This window comes from Tursiops truncatus, assembly GCF_011762595.2.
Source record: "Tursiops truncatus isolate mTurTru1 chromosome Y unlocalized genomic scaffold, mTurTru1.mat.Y SUPER_Y_unloc_1, whole genome shotgun sequence".
Classification (NCBI taxonomy): Eukaryota; Metazoa; Chordata; class Mammalia; order Artiodactyla; family Delphinidae; genus Tursiops; species Tursiops truncatus.
Genome location: NW_022983136.1, coordinates 307,260 through 324,555, shown reverse-complemented (window position 1 = coordinate 324,555; position 17,296 = coordinate 307,260). Strand labels below are relative to the sequence as shown.

The 17,296-nt window shown below is 39.8% G+C and overlaps 1 protein-coding gene across 6 annotated transcripts in view; it reads right to left on the bottom strand.

Annotated features, from left to right (window-relative positions):
• Nucleotides 1–16,821, bottom strand: part of LOC117310586 (zinc finger X-chromosomal protein) — a 55,255-nt gene extending 38,434 nt beyond the window's left edge. For 3 of the 6 annotated variants that reach the window (XM_073799764.1, XM_033850275.2, XM_033850279.2), the window contains exons 1-2: nucleotides 16,493–16,820; nucleotides 13,678–13,813 (exon numbers count right to left, since the gene is read on the bottom strand). The gene's annotated coding sequence lies outside the window, so the exon portion shown is untranslated. Of the gene's footprint in view, nucleotides 1–13,677; nucleotides 15,974–16,492 lie in introns of those variants that run through there. The other 3 variants (XM_033850280.2, XM_033850276.2, XM_073799763.1) reach the window with 3 other exon arrangements.
• Between the last annotated feature and the right edge of the window lie 475 nt (nucleotides 16,822–17,296).

The following is a 17,296-nucleotide window of genomic DNA, read 5'->3' as shown; positions in this document are numbered from 1 at the left end:
ACATGTTAATCCCATTCTCCTAATTTACCACTGCCCACCCCTGATTTGGTAACCATGTTTGTTTTCTATGTCTGCTTTGGTTTGTAAATAAACTCATTTGTATTATTTTTTAGATTCCACACATAAGTGGTATCATACGATACTTGTTTTTCTCTGTCTGACTTCACTTAGTATGATGATGTATACAGGTCTCTCCATGTTGCTGCAAATGGCATTATTTCATTCTTTTTTATGGCTGAATAATATTCCATTGGTGTACATACACTGCATCTTCTTTATCCATGTTTGTGTTGATGGACATTTAGGTTGCTTCCATGTGTTGACTACTGTAAACAGTGCTCCTATGAACAGTGGGGTGCATGTATCTTTTGGAATTAAGAGCTTCCTTTGGAAGCTAGGAGTGGGACTGCTGGATCATATGGCAGCTCTATTTGTAGTTTTTTAAGGAATCTCCATACTGTTCTTCACACTGGCTGCACCAATTTACATTCCCACCAAGTATGTAGTAGGGTTCCCTTTTCTCCACACCATCTTCAGCATTTATTGTTTGTAGACTTTTTGACGACAGTCATTCTGACCGGTGTGAGGTGACACTTCATTGTAGTTTTAATTTGTCTTTCTCTAGTAATTAGCAATGTTGAGCATCTTTTCATGCCGGTCTACTTTTATTACATATTGTTGTGTCCCAGGGAATAGGGAGACCTGAGAAAAGGTACAGAATGGGGAATGGCCCAGAGGTGAAGCAGTCAAAACACACACAACATTTATTAAGTTCATTGTCTTATATGGGTGCAGTTCCTGGTGCCGCCAAACAATTACAATAGTAACATCAAAGATCACAGGTTATCATAACAAATATAATAATAACAAAAAAGTTTAAAATATTGAGAGAACTACCAAAATGTGACACGGAGACACGAAATGACAAAATGCTGTTGGAAAAATGATTCCAACAGACTTGCTTGACACATCGTTGCCAGAATCTTCATTTTGTAAAAACCTCAGTATCTGTGAAGTGCAATAAGCAAAATACAGTAAGAGCAGGTATGCCCATCTATAAATACAATGAAATAAAGAGTAGGATCAGGAGCAGGAGAGTTTGGGGAAATGAGAACATGCTGGTCTAAGAGTACAAACTTCAGGTATAAGTTCTGGGGATCTAATATACCAAATGGTGACTTCAGTTATCAATACTGTATTACATACTTCAAAGCAGCTAAGGTGTCAAAATTTAATGTTCTCACCACACACAGAAAATGTAAATACATGATGAGGCAGAGGTGTTTACAACCAATTCACAATGCATACTGGCAACATATCATTGCACTGTACACCTTAAACTTACATAATGTTATATGTCAATGATATTTCAACGAATGGTAGGGTTAACCGTAGGTTAAAGAATAACCCTTTTTCTCATTCACCCCATTAGCGTTTGAGAGAGAATACCCTCAGTTTTGAAATTCTCTTGTTTCTCAGTCTTTAAGTGACACCCTAGTTTTCTTCCCACTCTCCCAAGTTCTGGTTACTGTGTCACTCCTCAGCCTTTACTGTCTTGCCCAAGGTTGTGCAATCAGCCATGTCTTCTACTTTCTCTTTATTCCTATGGTTTCAACTACCATATGCAGAATGATAATTCCCCAAATCCACATACTCAGACTAGGCTTGGACCTAATTCTTCCACCACACTATCTACTGAATATTTCATTTGGATAAAACCCAGCTTCCTCCAGACGTGATCACTATGACCTTTTCTTCCTTCCCTGTCAGTTGGGATGTCTGATCTTTCCTATTCTTTCCCTTCCAACTACTCAATTATCTGTTCCTTTCTCTTATTCCCATGATCATTATTCACTCTCAGCCCCCTATTTCCTGATCCTAGGAGATGAAAATAGCCTCTAGGGACTTCCCTGGGTGGCACAGTGGTTAAGAATTCACCTGCCAATATAGGGGACACAGGTTCGAGCCCTGGTCCGGGAAGATCCCACATGTCATGGAGCAACTTGCCTGCGAGTTGGATCCCACAAGCCTGCAAGCCACAACTACTGAGCCCGTGCACCACAACCACTGAACCCCACCCACCTAGAGCCCGTGCTCCACAACGAGAAACCACCACAATCAGAAGCCCACACACCACAACCAAGAGTAGCCCCCGCTCGCCGCAACTAGAGAAAGACCATGTGCAGCAACAAAGACCCAATACAGCCAAAAATTATTAATTTTTTAAAATTTACCAGTATTAACCGGAGATAGAAAACTCAAGCAATCGTAAAAGTAAATACAATAACCTGTCTAATGTTAACATTTCAAACAGCTTGAAACCCAAATTCTTTCATAGGTGAATTTTTTCACAAGTTCCAAAAACAAATAATTCTAAAGTTTTATGAATTATTTTAGAGCATTTTACAATTCCTTTGGCAAAGTCAACAAATCTCCAAAACCAAAACCTGATAAAATAAATCAAACCACTCCCAAACTCTATTACTTATGACACCAGTTCAAGTATTTGCAAATATGATCCATAATCTGAAAGAGAAACACACAAACACATCCCTTAACAAAGTAAGAAATCAGGATGGAGCCAATTAGTCCATATCAATGGGCTGCAAGTAAAAAACGACGATACTCTTAAAGATGTCAAAAAGTTGAAATTCAATATTGATTTTTTACTTAAAAATATTCACTCAGGGCTTCCCTGGTGGCGCAGTGGTTAAGAGTCTGCCTGCCGATGCAGGGGACACGGGTTCGTGCCCCGGTCCGGGAAGATCCCACATGCCGCGGAGCGGCTAGGCCTGTGAGCCATGGCCGCTGAGCCTGTGCGCCCGGAGCCTGTGCTCCGCAACGGGAGAGGCCACAACAGTGAGAGGCCCAGTTACCGCAAAAAAAAAAAAAAAAAAAAAAAAACAATATTCACTCAGTAGAAAAAGAGATATGTCTTAACACAATAAAAATGTGTGCACAAGTGTATAATTATGCACTTCAGAATTTCAAAATCAGTCTAACCTGCTACAAAGGGTTTCTATTACACAAAATCAGCTCACATAATAAAGAGGAATGATATTTGCATTACTTTAAAGTAAAACTGCATACCTTGAATTTAGGGGTGAAACACTACATTCTCACAAAGGTCAGAAGATTAAGATGCCTTTTAACATATTGTATTTTAATACTGGAAACTGCTAACCAATTCAGTTAGGTAAGATAAGTAAATGCATGATTATAGTCAAATTTCTGATTTATACCTTATATATCCAAGAAATCCAAAAAACCAACAGAAATATTATCATCATAACCAGTTCAGAAAAGTAGAATAGTACAAAATTAGTACTATTAAAGACAATAGATTTTTTACCACTTAAATACATGATTGGCTATGTTAACTGAAAACTCTAGTGAGATTCTTCTTAAAAGACAAAGGGAGAATTCTGTTGCTCTAGAAAACACTGCCTCTGTAATGTCAATTTCCCCTAAATTAACCTCTGTATTCAATTAAAATCCTAGCAAATTACTGTTTACTACCAGCACCAAAGCATGTACTAGGTAGGCTAAAAAGTTCGTGCCGACTTTTCTGTTAAGATTTTACAGAAAAACCGAAATGACCTTTTTGGCCAATCCAATAAATGTACATTCTCCAACAGTACTCTCTGAAGTTAATATCAGAATGGATAATGATGGAATATTTATACAACTCATTATTATACACAATAAGAATGAATTAACTGCTATAAGTAATTTCATGGATAACTTTTCCAGGCATAATGTTGCTCTGGAAAGCCCAACACACAAAAATAAAAACCAAATCAATGGTAACAGAAGTCAGAATAGTGGTTCTTTCTTGCAAAGGGAGGAATAATTGACTGGGAAGGTGACAGGAGTGAGGCTTCTCTGTTACTCATAATGTCATTTAAAAAATCAGGGTAATGGTTATTCACATGAGTGAATGTGTTTAATACTTGAGGCCAACACAATCGATATCAGATAAGGTAATAATGCATTTTAAATAAACTACCTCTACATCTTACCACCATTATGATTAATGTTCCTCAAGAGGGCTACTTTTCCTCAGCAGGTAAGAATTATTAAGAGATGCTCCATTTCCTGCTAGATTTTTAAAAAGTATGGTAAATTCCATAATTTGCCCTTTAAGCAGATTCAGTTGGTTATGAGTAGGCTCTTACTTAATTTAGCGAAGTTCAAAATGAGACATGAATACTGCTTGCATCTCTCTCAGTATTTTAGTATGCAACACTGTGACAGCACATTTTGGTTTTTTGCTGTGTCGTTTACATTTTGGTGGATATTCTATAGGAAAACTGTAAAGAAGGTCACGTGAGTCAGACTGTTTTGTACACATAAAAATTTGAAGGAATATCCTCGCCGTCTGGCGGTTAGGATTTGGAGTTTTCACTGCCAGGGCCAGGTTTGATCCCTGGTCAGGCAACTAAGATCCCACAAGCCACATGGCACAGCAAAAACAAAACAGAAAAAACCCCGATACTGTTAAGACGCTCTCCACAAAACTCTCCTAACAATTTTTATGCTTTTACCAGTAATGTAAAAGTACCTACACTTCCCTAAAACCCAATGAGCACTGGAAATTAGTATTTTTAAAATTTGTAATTTTACTGAAAAATGAACGTTTGGGTTTTGTTAATATGTTGCTTATGAGTTTTATACATCTCTCAGCTGAGTTTTATCTCACTGACTTTTTAAAGACCTATCAGTATATGTGTGTTGTATATTCGTCCTTATTGGCATATATTTAAACCTCTCTTTAAAGGGGATTGACTGGGATTCTGTTAATTTATACTGACCAATTTGGGAAGAACTGACATCCTTAAAATATTAACTTTTTCCAATCTACTACTCTTCTTTAATTTATGAATCCTTAAATTTAATATGTTTGTGAAAAAGATCTTACATTGTTTTATTAAAGTACTAGATGTTAGTCTACCATTATTTCTACTTTGTTAGCTAACAAAGTCAGGAAAGTCCAGTGTGTATACTTTTTAATTTGTATTCATGCTTATTTTAATCTATTCTGTTTCCATCCTTTAAAAAGCTGTCATTTGCAGATAATTTGCTAGATCTCAGAAACTGTACTAAAGTCTTTGCATAAATTATCTCATTTTATCTTTACCTGAACTAGGGGTAGATATTACCAGCCCCATTTTCCAATTAATGACATTGAAGCTTTGAAAGCTAAGAAATGTGCTCAAGGACACAAAGGGACTTTACTCATTTCTCATAAACATGTTATCTATTTTACTTTTTTAATCCTTCTAAGACTCTTATTCTCCAGTTTCAATTATTTCACAGTATCTTCTGAAGCCTATTTAAGTTGTTTGAATGTTCATTACCCAAATCTCAGCAGATCTAATGGTTGCAGGAGAAGCAAAAGTCTTAAGAATGAACGTATTTAATGTGCCACTGGCACTGAAGTGATAATGTGCACACCCCACAGAACTGTTGTTTATATATAATTTTTTTAAATGCTGTTCATTAAAATGACTATATTGTATATGTTTAAAAATATACAATAGTTTAACAATACGGGTGAACAAGAAAACTGCTTGGAGTTCACTCAACTAATGAACTCAAAACATTTCTTCCACGTAACTGTAAACTCTGCTTTCCACTCAAAACACATTATCTTTGTTGATTAGTATGACAGATCAATTCTTTAAACATAATAATAATACAAGCTAAATACAAAGTAATTATATTTAAAGTGAAAATGTAAAGCACAAAAGATGTAAAAAAGTTGGTGAAAATGAAAAAGATATGCTCAGTCACAGTCATGGCCACTGACTTAAATTAAAATCTATAGGAAGACTAATTAACAGCTAGAGAAACAAAAATATCCACAAGATTAAGCCTAGCAAAGGTCTTAGAAAACTGACATACAATTTTCATATTGCAATTCCAGTATGAAGTGAAAATGCCATATAATGATGGCTCACAATTATGTCAGAAAATCATGCCAAAATACAATCCACCTCTATTTATTCTCTTCATTTGGAGAATTAGTGCACTGTTAAAATTAGAACTAAATCTAGTTTTTAAAAGATGAAACAAATATAATTGCAAATTTTTAAATTTCATTCACAAGAGATAAAATATCAAGCTGTTTCATCACTATATATTAAAAATTCTTTATTCTAGGGACTTTCTTGGTGGTCCAACGGTTAAGACTCTCCATGCTTCCACTGCAGGAGGCATCGGTTCGATGCCTGGTTGGGGACTAAGATCCCACATGCCACAAAGGGTGGCAAAAAAACAACAACAAAAAACTTATTCTAGTTTTCCATAGTCTAGCCTTCTTCCATATAAAAATTCTCAAAAAAAAAATTTAATTAATACTTTAAAAATTGTATTTTTAAAAAACCTCTCACTGTTATCCTTTTAAATCTATCTAGTTTTCCTCTAATATTTTAAAGTTAACTTTCATTCTATCTTAAGTAAAGTCCTAACCATCTTTTTTTTCCCCCTTATCCATCCCTCAGCTAATCTTTTTATTACCTGGCACAGTGAATTTTAAACTTCCTTTTTTTTTTCTTCTAGTCAGCAAACCCTACCTTCAAATGGAAGTTTAAAAAGAAGGTAAGCATACTGATTAACGTTCATTACCTGAAATCAAGTTAAGCAATATTTAACATTTAAGTTGAATAACTGGAAGAAGAGAAGTAGAAAGAATTAGTTTGTAAGCTAGTGTTTAAAAAGATCTTGAGAAATAAGGGACAAATTACAGCTCAATGATATGGAAATGTAAATACTAACTATACAGAAAATTCAAAGAGAATTTAAAGTTAGGAAATCCATTAATAAAATTCAGCACATTAATGGATCAAAGGAAAAAAAAAATCAACAGATGCAGGCCAAAGCATCCCCCAAATTCAACTCCTCTTTATGATAAAAACTTCTAAACTCTAAAGGAAGAGAATTTAAAGAATATTTACCTAAGAGAACACTGCAGTATCAATATTTAAAGAAAAAAACACTGGAAACACTCTTTCAAGTACCTATACCATTAAAAACTGAATCTAACATCATTATTAACAGAAAACACAATTACACAGAAAATGCAAAAAGTCCACTAACTAGTATCACTACTGGATTTCATGGACTCTGAAGATGCTCTCAATTATTAGATGAACCATTATTTTACATACCACTAAGAAAAACTACTGCTCAATAAAATGATATAATTCGTCATCATTTATAACTGTAAAATACATACTGGAGTTGGCATGTGTGTGAAAAATAACCAAAAGAAATGCATTTAGAATATTAAAACTTCTTCACATCACATTCAGGGTGCTACTGTGGCTCACTTTTCTGCTCAAAGCTGTTCAATGTCCATGTCTAACTACAGTTTTCTCCCAACAACAAGGTGTTGATGAAGCATCTCTTAATTATCATCTGTAGAATTTTCTTACAAGTCAATGACACTTACTTCTCAAACTTTGATGCCAGCACTTTATTTTTTGACTAAAGTCATTATTTCATTTTTGCTAAAGTAAGTTAAGCAGCTTCTGTTCAAAGTTGGAAATTTTGTGATAAAAAGACTCTCAATGTATGACCACGTATCCTATGACTGAAATATGAATCAAACAACCCAGGCTCTGACTGCTGTTTAACTTCTTTCAACTCTTCCAAGAGCAATTTATTCTACTTTCAGGAGTACTGTCTGATAAGTATTAGCAATGTATGTAGTAACCAATAATGACTGTAACTCATGTGGAGGGATACAAAATGAGTAGTTCCTGAATACTGCAGGCTGTGATAAATACATTTCAATTTCAGAGATACTGACCTATAAGGAGGAAAGTGCACCTCAGAATCTATGCAGTATGGTCATACATTTAATATTGAAAGTTTGCATAGTCGATTTCTGCATGTCAACAGAGTCTGTTATAAATTATAAACTGAAATTGTTACTTTTAAAAAACTGCTATTCACTATGGCCACAAAAGTTACACAACGTAACACAATACAGTTAACAATGCATATATGAAAAGCAATATATAGTATGGTATAGGTGTAGACTCTGGGGCCAGATGGTAAAATTAAAATTCTACCTCCACTAAGATTATGGGTTTCAATCCCTGGGGTTTCAAAGTTTCAAAGCAAACTTAGGATACAAGAAAATGTGTATTGGGAATTCCCTGGTTGTCCAGTGATTAGGGCTCGGAGCTCTCACTGCCAAGGGCCAGGGTTCAATTCCTGGTTGGGAAACTAAGATCCCACTAGTCACGCAGCACAGCCAAAAATAAATAAATAAATGAAATGTGTAATTATGGTAGGGAGATTTTAGAAGTTATTATATTAGTACTGTCTGAAGAACAGTGCTGGCACACAATAAGTGTTTGATGACAATGGCAAAGACGATAATGATGATGGAGAAAATGTTATAAAAGGACTTTAATAAGCCTACAGAAATAAACCATGTTCATCAAAGGCATACATGTATGTCCATATATTGTCCATATATTGTATAAACTTGATGCAAATACAAAAATCTAATAATTTTTCCAACTGAAATAAAGAGTCTAAAAAAAGTTAAAGGAAAAAGACAACTAAAACAATTCTACAAAGAATAAGAGAATACTTACTAAGATTTTGAGGAGTTGGAAGACCCTGAGCTCACCTCCTCTCACACACACACCAAAATTATATCTACAGAGCAAGTATTGTTGAGAAAAACCAGAGACTAGTAGAAAAGATACAAAGAAGGAACCACAAAGAGACAGAAGTGGTGGATATGCAGTACAGTCAAGGTCTATGCATATCCCTGGGTAGGTGACCCACAAATGGGATGATAATCACAATTGTAGAGATTCTTCCCAAGGAGTAAAGAATTGGAGCACCTCAGTAGGCTCCTCAGCCTGGGGGTCTTGCACTGGGAGGACAAGTTCCCAGTATGTCTGACTTTGAAACCCAGTGGGGCTTACTCTGAGGAGACCTAGAAGAATGCGGGAAATAGACTCCATTCTTTTTTTTTTTTTTTTTTGCAGTACGCAGGCCTCTCACTGTTGTGGCCTTTCCCGTTGCGGAGCACAGGCTCCGGACGCGCAGGCTCAGTGGCCATGGCTCACGGGCCCAGCTGCTCTGCAGCATGTGGGATCTTCCCGGACCGGGACACGAATCCGTGTCCCTGCATCAGCAGGCAGACTCTCAACCACTGCGCCACCAGTGAAGCCCTAGACTCCATTCTTAAAGGGCACATACAGAAGCTGTGATTTGAAAGACACCCAGGTTAGATCCATATACTGATACCTGATCTTGGAGAGTCTCCTGGAAAAGAAGGGACAAATGGAGCTCACCCTGGGGATGCAGTCACTGGAGGCAGCCATTCTTGGGAGCTTTGTTCTACCATGTGGACACTGGTGCTGGCAAGCATCACTCTGGAGCCCTCCCTCTAGCTTATTAGCACTGGGACCTGGCCCAGCCACCAGTCTGTCAGCACCAGTACCAGGAAGTCCAAGCAACTAGCCAGGAAGGGACACAGCCCCAGCCACCAGGAGGCCAGCTAATCTTAAGGCCCTTCAGCCCATAGCTGCCCTGGGAATCAACCACACACACAAGTGCACTGGCACTAGCATGGGACCACCCAGCCTGGGAACCTCATGGGACTTCACATCTCAGGCCCTGCCCACCAGCTGGCTAACACCAACTCCAGGACACCTTTGGCCCTGCAGTTAGAGACCCCAGCACTCAGCTCTGCCCACTAGTGGGTCAGCAATAGCCCTAAGACCCACTAATACTCCACAGCCAGCTGCCGTATGTACAGAAATAAAACCCCAGAGGAACTAAATGAAGTAGAGATAGGCAATCTACTCAATAAAGAGTTCAAGACAATGATCATAAAGATAGTCAAAGAATTTGGGAGGAGAATGGATTCCCAGAGTGAGAAGTTAGAAGTTTTTAACAGAGGTAGAAGACAAAAAACAACCAAATAGAGATAATACAATAACTGAAATGAAAAACACACTAGAAAGAATCAACAGTAGATTAGATGATACAGAAGAACATATCAGTGACTAGACAGACTAGTGGAAACTGCTGAGGCTGAACAGAAAAAAGAAAAAGAATAAACAGAAATGAGGATCGTTTAAGAGACCTCTGGGACAACTTCAAGTGTACTGATATTCACATTACAGGAGTCCCAGAAGGAGAAGAGATTAGGAAAAGAGGCAGAGATCATATCTGAAGACATAATAGCCAAAAACTTCCCTAAAATGGGAAAGGACACAGACATCCAAGTCCAGGAAGCACAGCAAGTCCCATACAGGATTAACCCAAAGAAGAACACATCAAGATACAGTGTAATTAAAATGGTAAAAGTTAAAGACAAAGACATAATATTATAAACAAGTTATGTACAAAGGAACTGCCCATACTTGCACGTAATTAATCTGTAACAAGGGATGCAAAAATAATACAATGTGGAAAAGAGAGCCTCTTTAATAAAAGCTGTTGAGAAAAGTGGATAGCTACATGCAGAAGAATCAAGCTGGACTACTCTCTTCCACCATGCACAAAAATAAACTCAATACATATTGAAGACTTAAATGTAAGACCTGAAACAATAAAAATTCTAGAAGAAAACACAGGCAGCAAACCCTTTGACATTAGTAGTATTTTTTTTTACACACATAAAAAAGAGAAATTTTATTTCTCTTCTTTTATTTCCCTCCTCAAGGGAAATAAAAATAAACAGATGTGGTACTACTTCAAACTAAAAAGCTTTTGCACAGGGAAGGAAAATACCAACAAAACGAAAAGGCCCCCAATGAATGGGAGAAGATATTTGCAAAGGATATATCCAATAGAGCGTTAATATCCAAATGTAAAAAGAAGTCACACAACATCAAACAAACAAAACAAAACAAAACCCCACAAACAACCCAATTAAAAAATAGGCAGAGGGGCTTCCCTGGTGGCGCAGTGGTTGAGAATCTGCCTGCTAATGCAGAGGACATGGGTTCGAGCCCTGGTCTGGGAAGATCCCACATGCCGTGGAGCAACTAGGCCCGTGAGCCACAACTACTGAGCCTGCCCATCTGGAGTCTGTGCTCCTCAACAAGAGAGGCCCGCGCACCATGACAAAGAGTGGCCCCCGCTTGCCACAACTAGAGAAAGCCCTCGCACAGAAACGAAGACTCAACACAGCCAAAAATAAATAAATTAATTAATTAATTTAAAAAAATAGGCAGAGAATCTGAATAGACATTTTTCCAAAAAACACATACAGATGGCCAACAGACACATGAAAAGATGCTCAACATCACTAATTATTAAGGAAATACAAATCAAAACCACAATGAGGGATCACATCACATCACATCAATCAGAATGAGTAGTATCCAAAAGACAACAAATCACAAGTATTGGCAAAAGGATGTGGAGAAAAGGGAACCCTCATGCACTGTTGGTGGGAATGTAAATTGGTGCAGCCACTGTGGAAAACAGTATGTGGAAAACATACTGTGGAAAACATACTGTGGAAAACAGTATGAAGATTCCTCAAAAAATTAAAAATAGAACTACCATATGATCCAGCAATTACACTCCTAGGTATTTATCAAAATAAAAACACTAATTAGAGAAAAACATGCATCCCAATGTTCATTACTGCAGGACTGTTTACAATCACCAAGGTATAAAAGCAACCTAACTGCACCATACAGATGAATAAAGGTGTGGAATGTTAACCATAAAACAGAATGAAATATTGCCATTTGTGACAACATGCATGAACCTAGAGGATATGAGACTAAGTAAAATTAGTCAGAGAAAGACGAATACTGTATGATTTCACTTACATGTGGGAAAAAAAGGCTCCACCTCACTAGTATTCTGACTGACGCAAAGTTAAAGCGACAATCAGAAAACATCTAATCCCTGGAAACTGGAAGAAATTAAACTGTTAAGTCTTTGGCAGTGCTATGAAGAAACAGAGACTCACAATTTAGTATCAACTAAATACAACCACTGTGGAAAGAACTTGGCAATTCCCAGTAGAGCTGACAATGCATATATATACACTTCAGTGTACCAATTCCATTTATATCATAAACACAAGAGAGAAGAGTTATGTACAAAGAGAGCAGCACTGTTTTGAAAATTCAAACAACTTAAAACTTAACTGTAACTATTAATGAATAAATAAGCCACGGCCTATTTACTTATTAAAATACAAGTCTACTATGAAATTAGACTAGGAGTTTCTCAAACTTTTCCACGTCAGAACTCCTGCATAATTTTATAAAATGTTGTACTGAAAAATAATAAGAATGGACTGTCCATATTCCTATCGGGTGAAGAATATGAAAAAGAGGAGAATAAAGCAGGCAGGGAAGGTTATCCTGAGCTCCCATTTGGACTTTGTACCTTTATAATGTGGACACAGTATGCCTTAATATTTATACCCTTGTCCATAACACAGTAACTGTTTAAGCTAATTCCAATTGGAAAGTTATTCAACTCCATATACATCTCTGCATTCAGTCATTCAAATAATATTTATTGGAAATGATGCCCATGCGCCAGATCATTTTGCTAAGGGGACAAGGCAGGATGAGAAACTGTCTCTACAGTTAGGACCTCAAGAAAACAAAATATAAACTAATAGAATACAACAGCTTCAATGGTAAGTTAAAGATGTCTGTATTGTTCTATGGGACACGAAAAGAAAAGCCTGGGAAAATAAAGTCACAAACAGAAAGAAATCAACAAGCAGGAGTTGTTTTAGGGATTCTATGAAGAAACTGCTTTTTCAGCTCATATTATTGGGCACTTAATATGTATCAGATACATTTTATTTTAGCCATATTGAGTATGGAGTGTCAGGAAGGCAAATGAGTTGTTCAGCAGGCAACGAGAAATGCTAGGTGAGAATCTCAGACAAGAGGAGACAGCGAAGCCAGAGAAGACTGGAGAAAACAGGATAGAGGACTGACGTCAAGGGAGATTCCACATGAGGTTTTAAAAAGAACCACAGCAGAGACAGAAGGCACAGAGTCTCTGAAACACAAAACACTTTTATGTGACATACCAATTGTACTGTGGAATAGTCTCGTTATTTGGGAAATAATGAATTTAGAAATAAGTGGGGGGGAAAAAAAAGGACTGATGATTTTTAGAAGATTAGAGAACCTAAGAAAATTTTAAGGAGAGAGAAATGAGCCAGCAGAGTGTCTGGGAAGAGGTTAAGCAGAGCACCTGGGCTTGGAAGGAGAGCACTGCAGTAAAAGAAATGGAAGAAAGCCTAGGTAGAAATAGAGCAAAAGCATGAAGCTAAAGAGAACAATCATTTACATCAAATGACCATCTACCTTTCTCAGTTAAGTAAAAGAATAAAAAGACTTCAAAAAAAATTTGAAAGACTGGAGTTGACATGAGAATTTTTTTTTAAAGTTTGTAATTGCCACAATGTGCTCAAATACAAATAACACAAAGATTATTCTGTGAGAATACAAATTAAATAGGATCAGAGAAACCATTTACAAAAAGTGCTGTATGCTTTTAAAAAAAAAAAACTGCCTCTATTTGAAAAATACACATAAATTAAAACAGCTGGCTAATACCTGTCATCAGAATCTACCCCTTCAAGCAAAAAACATCATATATTTAACCATTTCTGATAGAAATGCTTTAAAGTCATACACTTACCTGTCTTCTTAATTATACATTTGAGTTTAATATAATCATTATCTTGAACATCCTTTGTTGCTGTACTGGAACATCTGCTTCTGCTGTACTATGCAGCATACCATTCTATCTTCTCAGAGTTCTTTCTGTTTCCCAGCTGTCAAGATATAAAGCAACTATTTCTACAGTTTATGTTCATCCTTCACACCTCAACAACTAGGCTGCATTAGCAACTTGCTTCCCATCTGTCTCCTTCAGTCCAGTTTCTAAGTTTTCTAAACATGGCCATTCATGATAAATGTGATAATCTTTCTCATGGAGCATCACGTGTTGAAAGATTAGGAAACACATGCTTTCTGAAACCTGCATCTAGGACATTCATAAATGAAAAAACAAAGTTTAAAGCTTGGTTCAGAGAAGAGTAATAAAATTATTTTCACGATGCGGTTGCCTTCACCGGGGGAAGGAGGTTTGCACAAGGCCATGTCAAGGTTATTTATTGTATTTTTAGGAATTACTCTTCTGTTTTTTCAAACCTACTTCCTAAATTATTCCTGTAATGTTGTACCATGGTTAACTAAAATTTTGTTCACTAGAGGAAATATAATAATTTTGAGCAAAACGTTACTTGATGTTAGAACTTAGGATAGAAAAAAAGGAGCAGCTGTCAGGCTACCCTGGTGGTGCAGTGGTTCAGAATCCGCCTGCCAATGCAGAGGATACGGGTTCCATCCCTGATCCAGGGAGGATCCCACATGCCATGGAGCAACTAAGCCTGTGCGCCACAACTACTGAGCCTGTGCTCTAGAGCCCAGGAGCCACACAGCTACTGAATCCCAAGTGCCTCAACTACTGAAACCCGCGTGCCTAGAGCCCATGCTCTGCAATGAGAAGCTGCTGCAGTGAGAAGCCTGTGCACTGCAAGGAAGAGAAGGGAGTGGGGAGCTCACTGCAACTAGAGAAAGCCTGGGCGCACCACCAAAGACCCAACGCAGTCTTTATTAAATAAATTTATTTAAAAAAAGAAAAGAAAAAAGGAGCAGCTGTCAAGAACACATGAGTCATTCAAGAAGCAGCAATACTCGATAATTTTTCTAGTAAAGAAAACACTGATCAACTTACTACTAGTTTTCATTATTTCTCAACTTTAAAAGTTCTCCCCAATGGTTGGAGCCAGAACTGCTAAATAAATACGAAGCACAGCTTAGGTGTTCCATCAGTCTACCTCAAAATCTACCTTTTCTAGTCTCAATTTCCAGTATGCCGCTACCTATACATCCACTCTAGTCAAACTTTAAATATGTACTGTCTTCTGAAGAAGCTTCAAACTTAAAATATGCCCTTTCCCTACTTCTATCTCCACCTAATGAAGTCCCACAAATTTTCAGTAAGTACCTTCCTAGAATTCCTCCTACTTCAGGGACCCTTTCCGAATGCTCCAAATGAAGACCTCGCATTCCTATGAAACCTTAGCAGTGAACTTCTTGCAGGCATCATCCGATTTTCGGAACTTTTTCAATCTTTACTAGTACAACGCAAAGCTCACACTGGCTTAAAGAGTTCACCAATAAACTTGAATAATATACAATGTAAAGTACTGTAAAGAATGGGACTGTACCTTAAGACTTTTCAAATAAGACAAAATCTAAACAGCAGCACGGTACAAAAACTCGTAAATAATGCATCACTTTATCGTACTTCAGTAAGAAAACCCCATTTCCAACTCTTACTATATCCTGTGTAAAATTATCACTAGTCGCTTAAACGCAAGTTTCCAACAAAATTTTTTCAGCTAAGGAAAAGAAGACTTCAGACTTTTAATCGCTTTCGAAGTATCTGTATCCTGCGGCACAAAAAAGAGTTACGAGCACTTTTTTCCCATCAAATTCATTTTTTATTACTGAGATACTCAGGGAGGCAACTGGTGGAAAACCTAAAGATAGGCACGTCAAGGTGCATGTATGACTTTACTTAAGTAAAAATAAAATTTCCTAGATTCTCATTTGCCTTCGTGAGCTCAGGTGCCTAGGCGGTCATCGGCCCTAACCGCCCTAGAGTGGCTTCAAGGGCGGGGGTAAGGCGCGAGGTCGTGATTGCCAGCAGCTCGGCTAAAATACAGCGGAAACTGCAGCCAGCCAGCAAGCTGCGGTAGGCAGAGCAGGAAAGAGGCGCTGCCGCCGAGCGCCTGGAGCCCGAGGGCTCATCACGACTGGAAGGACCACGGCCGTTGTAGGCAGCGAGCACGCCCCCTCCGCGCGTACACGCTGCCGTGCCGGGCCGCCGGTACCCGCCACCCGAGCCGCCGCCGTCTGCTCTCCGACCCCACCTCACGGGCTGTAGCGGAATTTCGCCTTCAAAAGCCACCTTCAAGATGGCGGCTCCCCCTCCCAGCCATCCCCTGCAGCAGGCGTAAATCCGCCGCCATCTTGTCCCCCCTCGCCCCCCCCACCCCGTCTATATTTACATAGCGAAAATCGGGCAGGCCGGCCAGCGGCCTTCACCTCCCGGCTACAGCCCTCGCCTCCTTGCCAGGCCTCACTCGCGCGCGGTGCCCGGGCCGGCCGCGGCGCCAACCCGATGCCCCTCGGCCGCCTCCCGGGCCACAGGGAGACCCTCCCCCAGATCCCGCCCGGTAACAGAGCGCGCCTCCGCCGCTGCTCGGGGCAGCCGGGCTCCTTCCCGGGCCTAACTGCGGCCTCCTTGGGGCCTGCTCGCCGCCGCACGCCACACCGACCCGCCTAGCGCGTAAGAGCGCCACACGGGCCGCCGACCAGGCCGAGACCAGGCCGTCCCACTCGCTTTAGGCCCCGCAGCCGCGGCCGCGTCCCAGACTCACCAGACCCGGGTGCGGGCGCTCGGCGACGGTGGCGGGTGCCGCAGGCCGGCCTTTCTCTGGAGCACTGGGCCGGGCTCCGGCTGGTGGGGCGGGCGGAGGGAGGGAGGAGGGGCCGAGCTCGGAGCTGACAAAAAGCGGCCCAGCTCCCCGGCACGGGCCCGCCGTCAGCACGTCACGTCACCGCCTGGGACAGAAACCCAAGAAAATACGGAAGGGTGAAGTCCCCTCTTCGGCCCGGTTGGTCCCTCGGCGCCTCGTGTCGAAGCCACTCAGGCCTTTCGACCTGAGAGTATAGTTGCCGTGCTACGGCGGGGTCTCCGGCGGCCTGACTGACAACGTTCCTTCCTCCTCCTCCGCGCTCCCGCCCGCCGCCGCCGCCGCCGCCGCCGCCGCCGCCGCCTCCGCCGCACACGCGCCACTGCCGCCGCCTCGGCCGTAAAACCCACGCAGGGCCGCGGTCCGCCAACCCCGCGGAAAGACAGGAGGTCCGCACCTGGGCGGACTGGGTTCTGCCCAGAGACGTACCGCGTCTCGGTGCGGGTCGTGGCCCAGGTACTTGCTCGAGTTGTTTGCAAGCTGTCAAGACCCATGCCTGCAGAAAATGTGTTTTCTTCATCCTTGTAGCTAGAAAATTTAGCAACCCCCGCCGTACCCTTCCTTCGCTTAAAAAGAAAAAAAAAAAAAAAAATTGAAATAAAATGAAAATAGACTTGCCACTCTGGTTTATGGGCAAGAGGAGCAGGCGGCTTGTTCTAAAACTACCAAATATTTTCATTTTTAAAAGTTAGAGAACCTGATATGAAT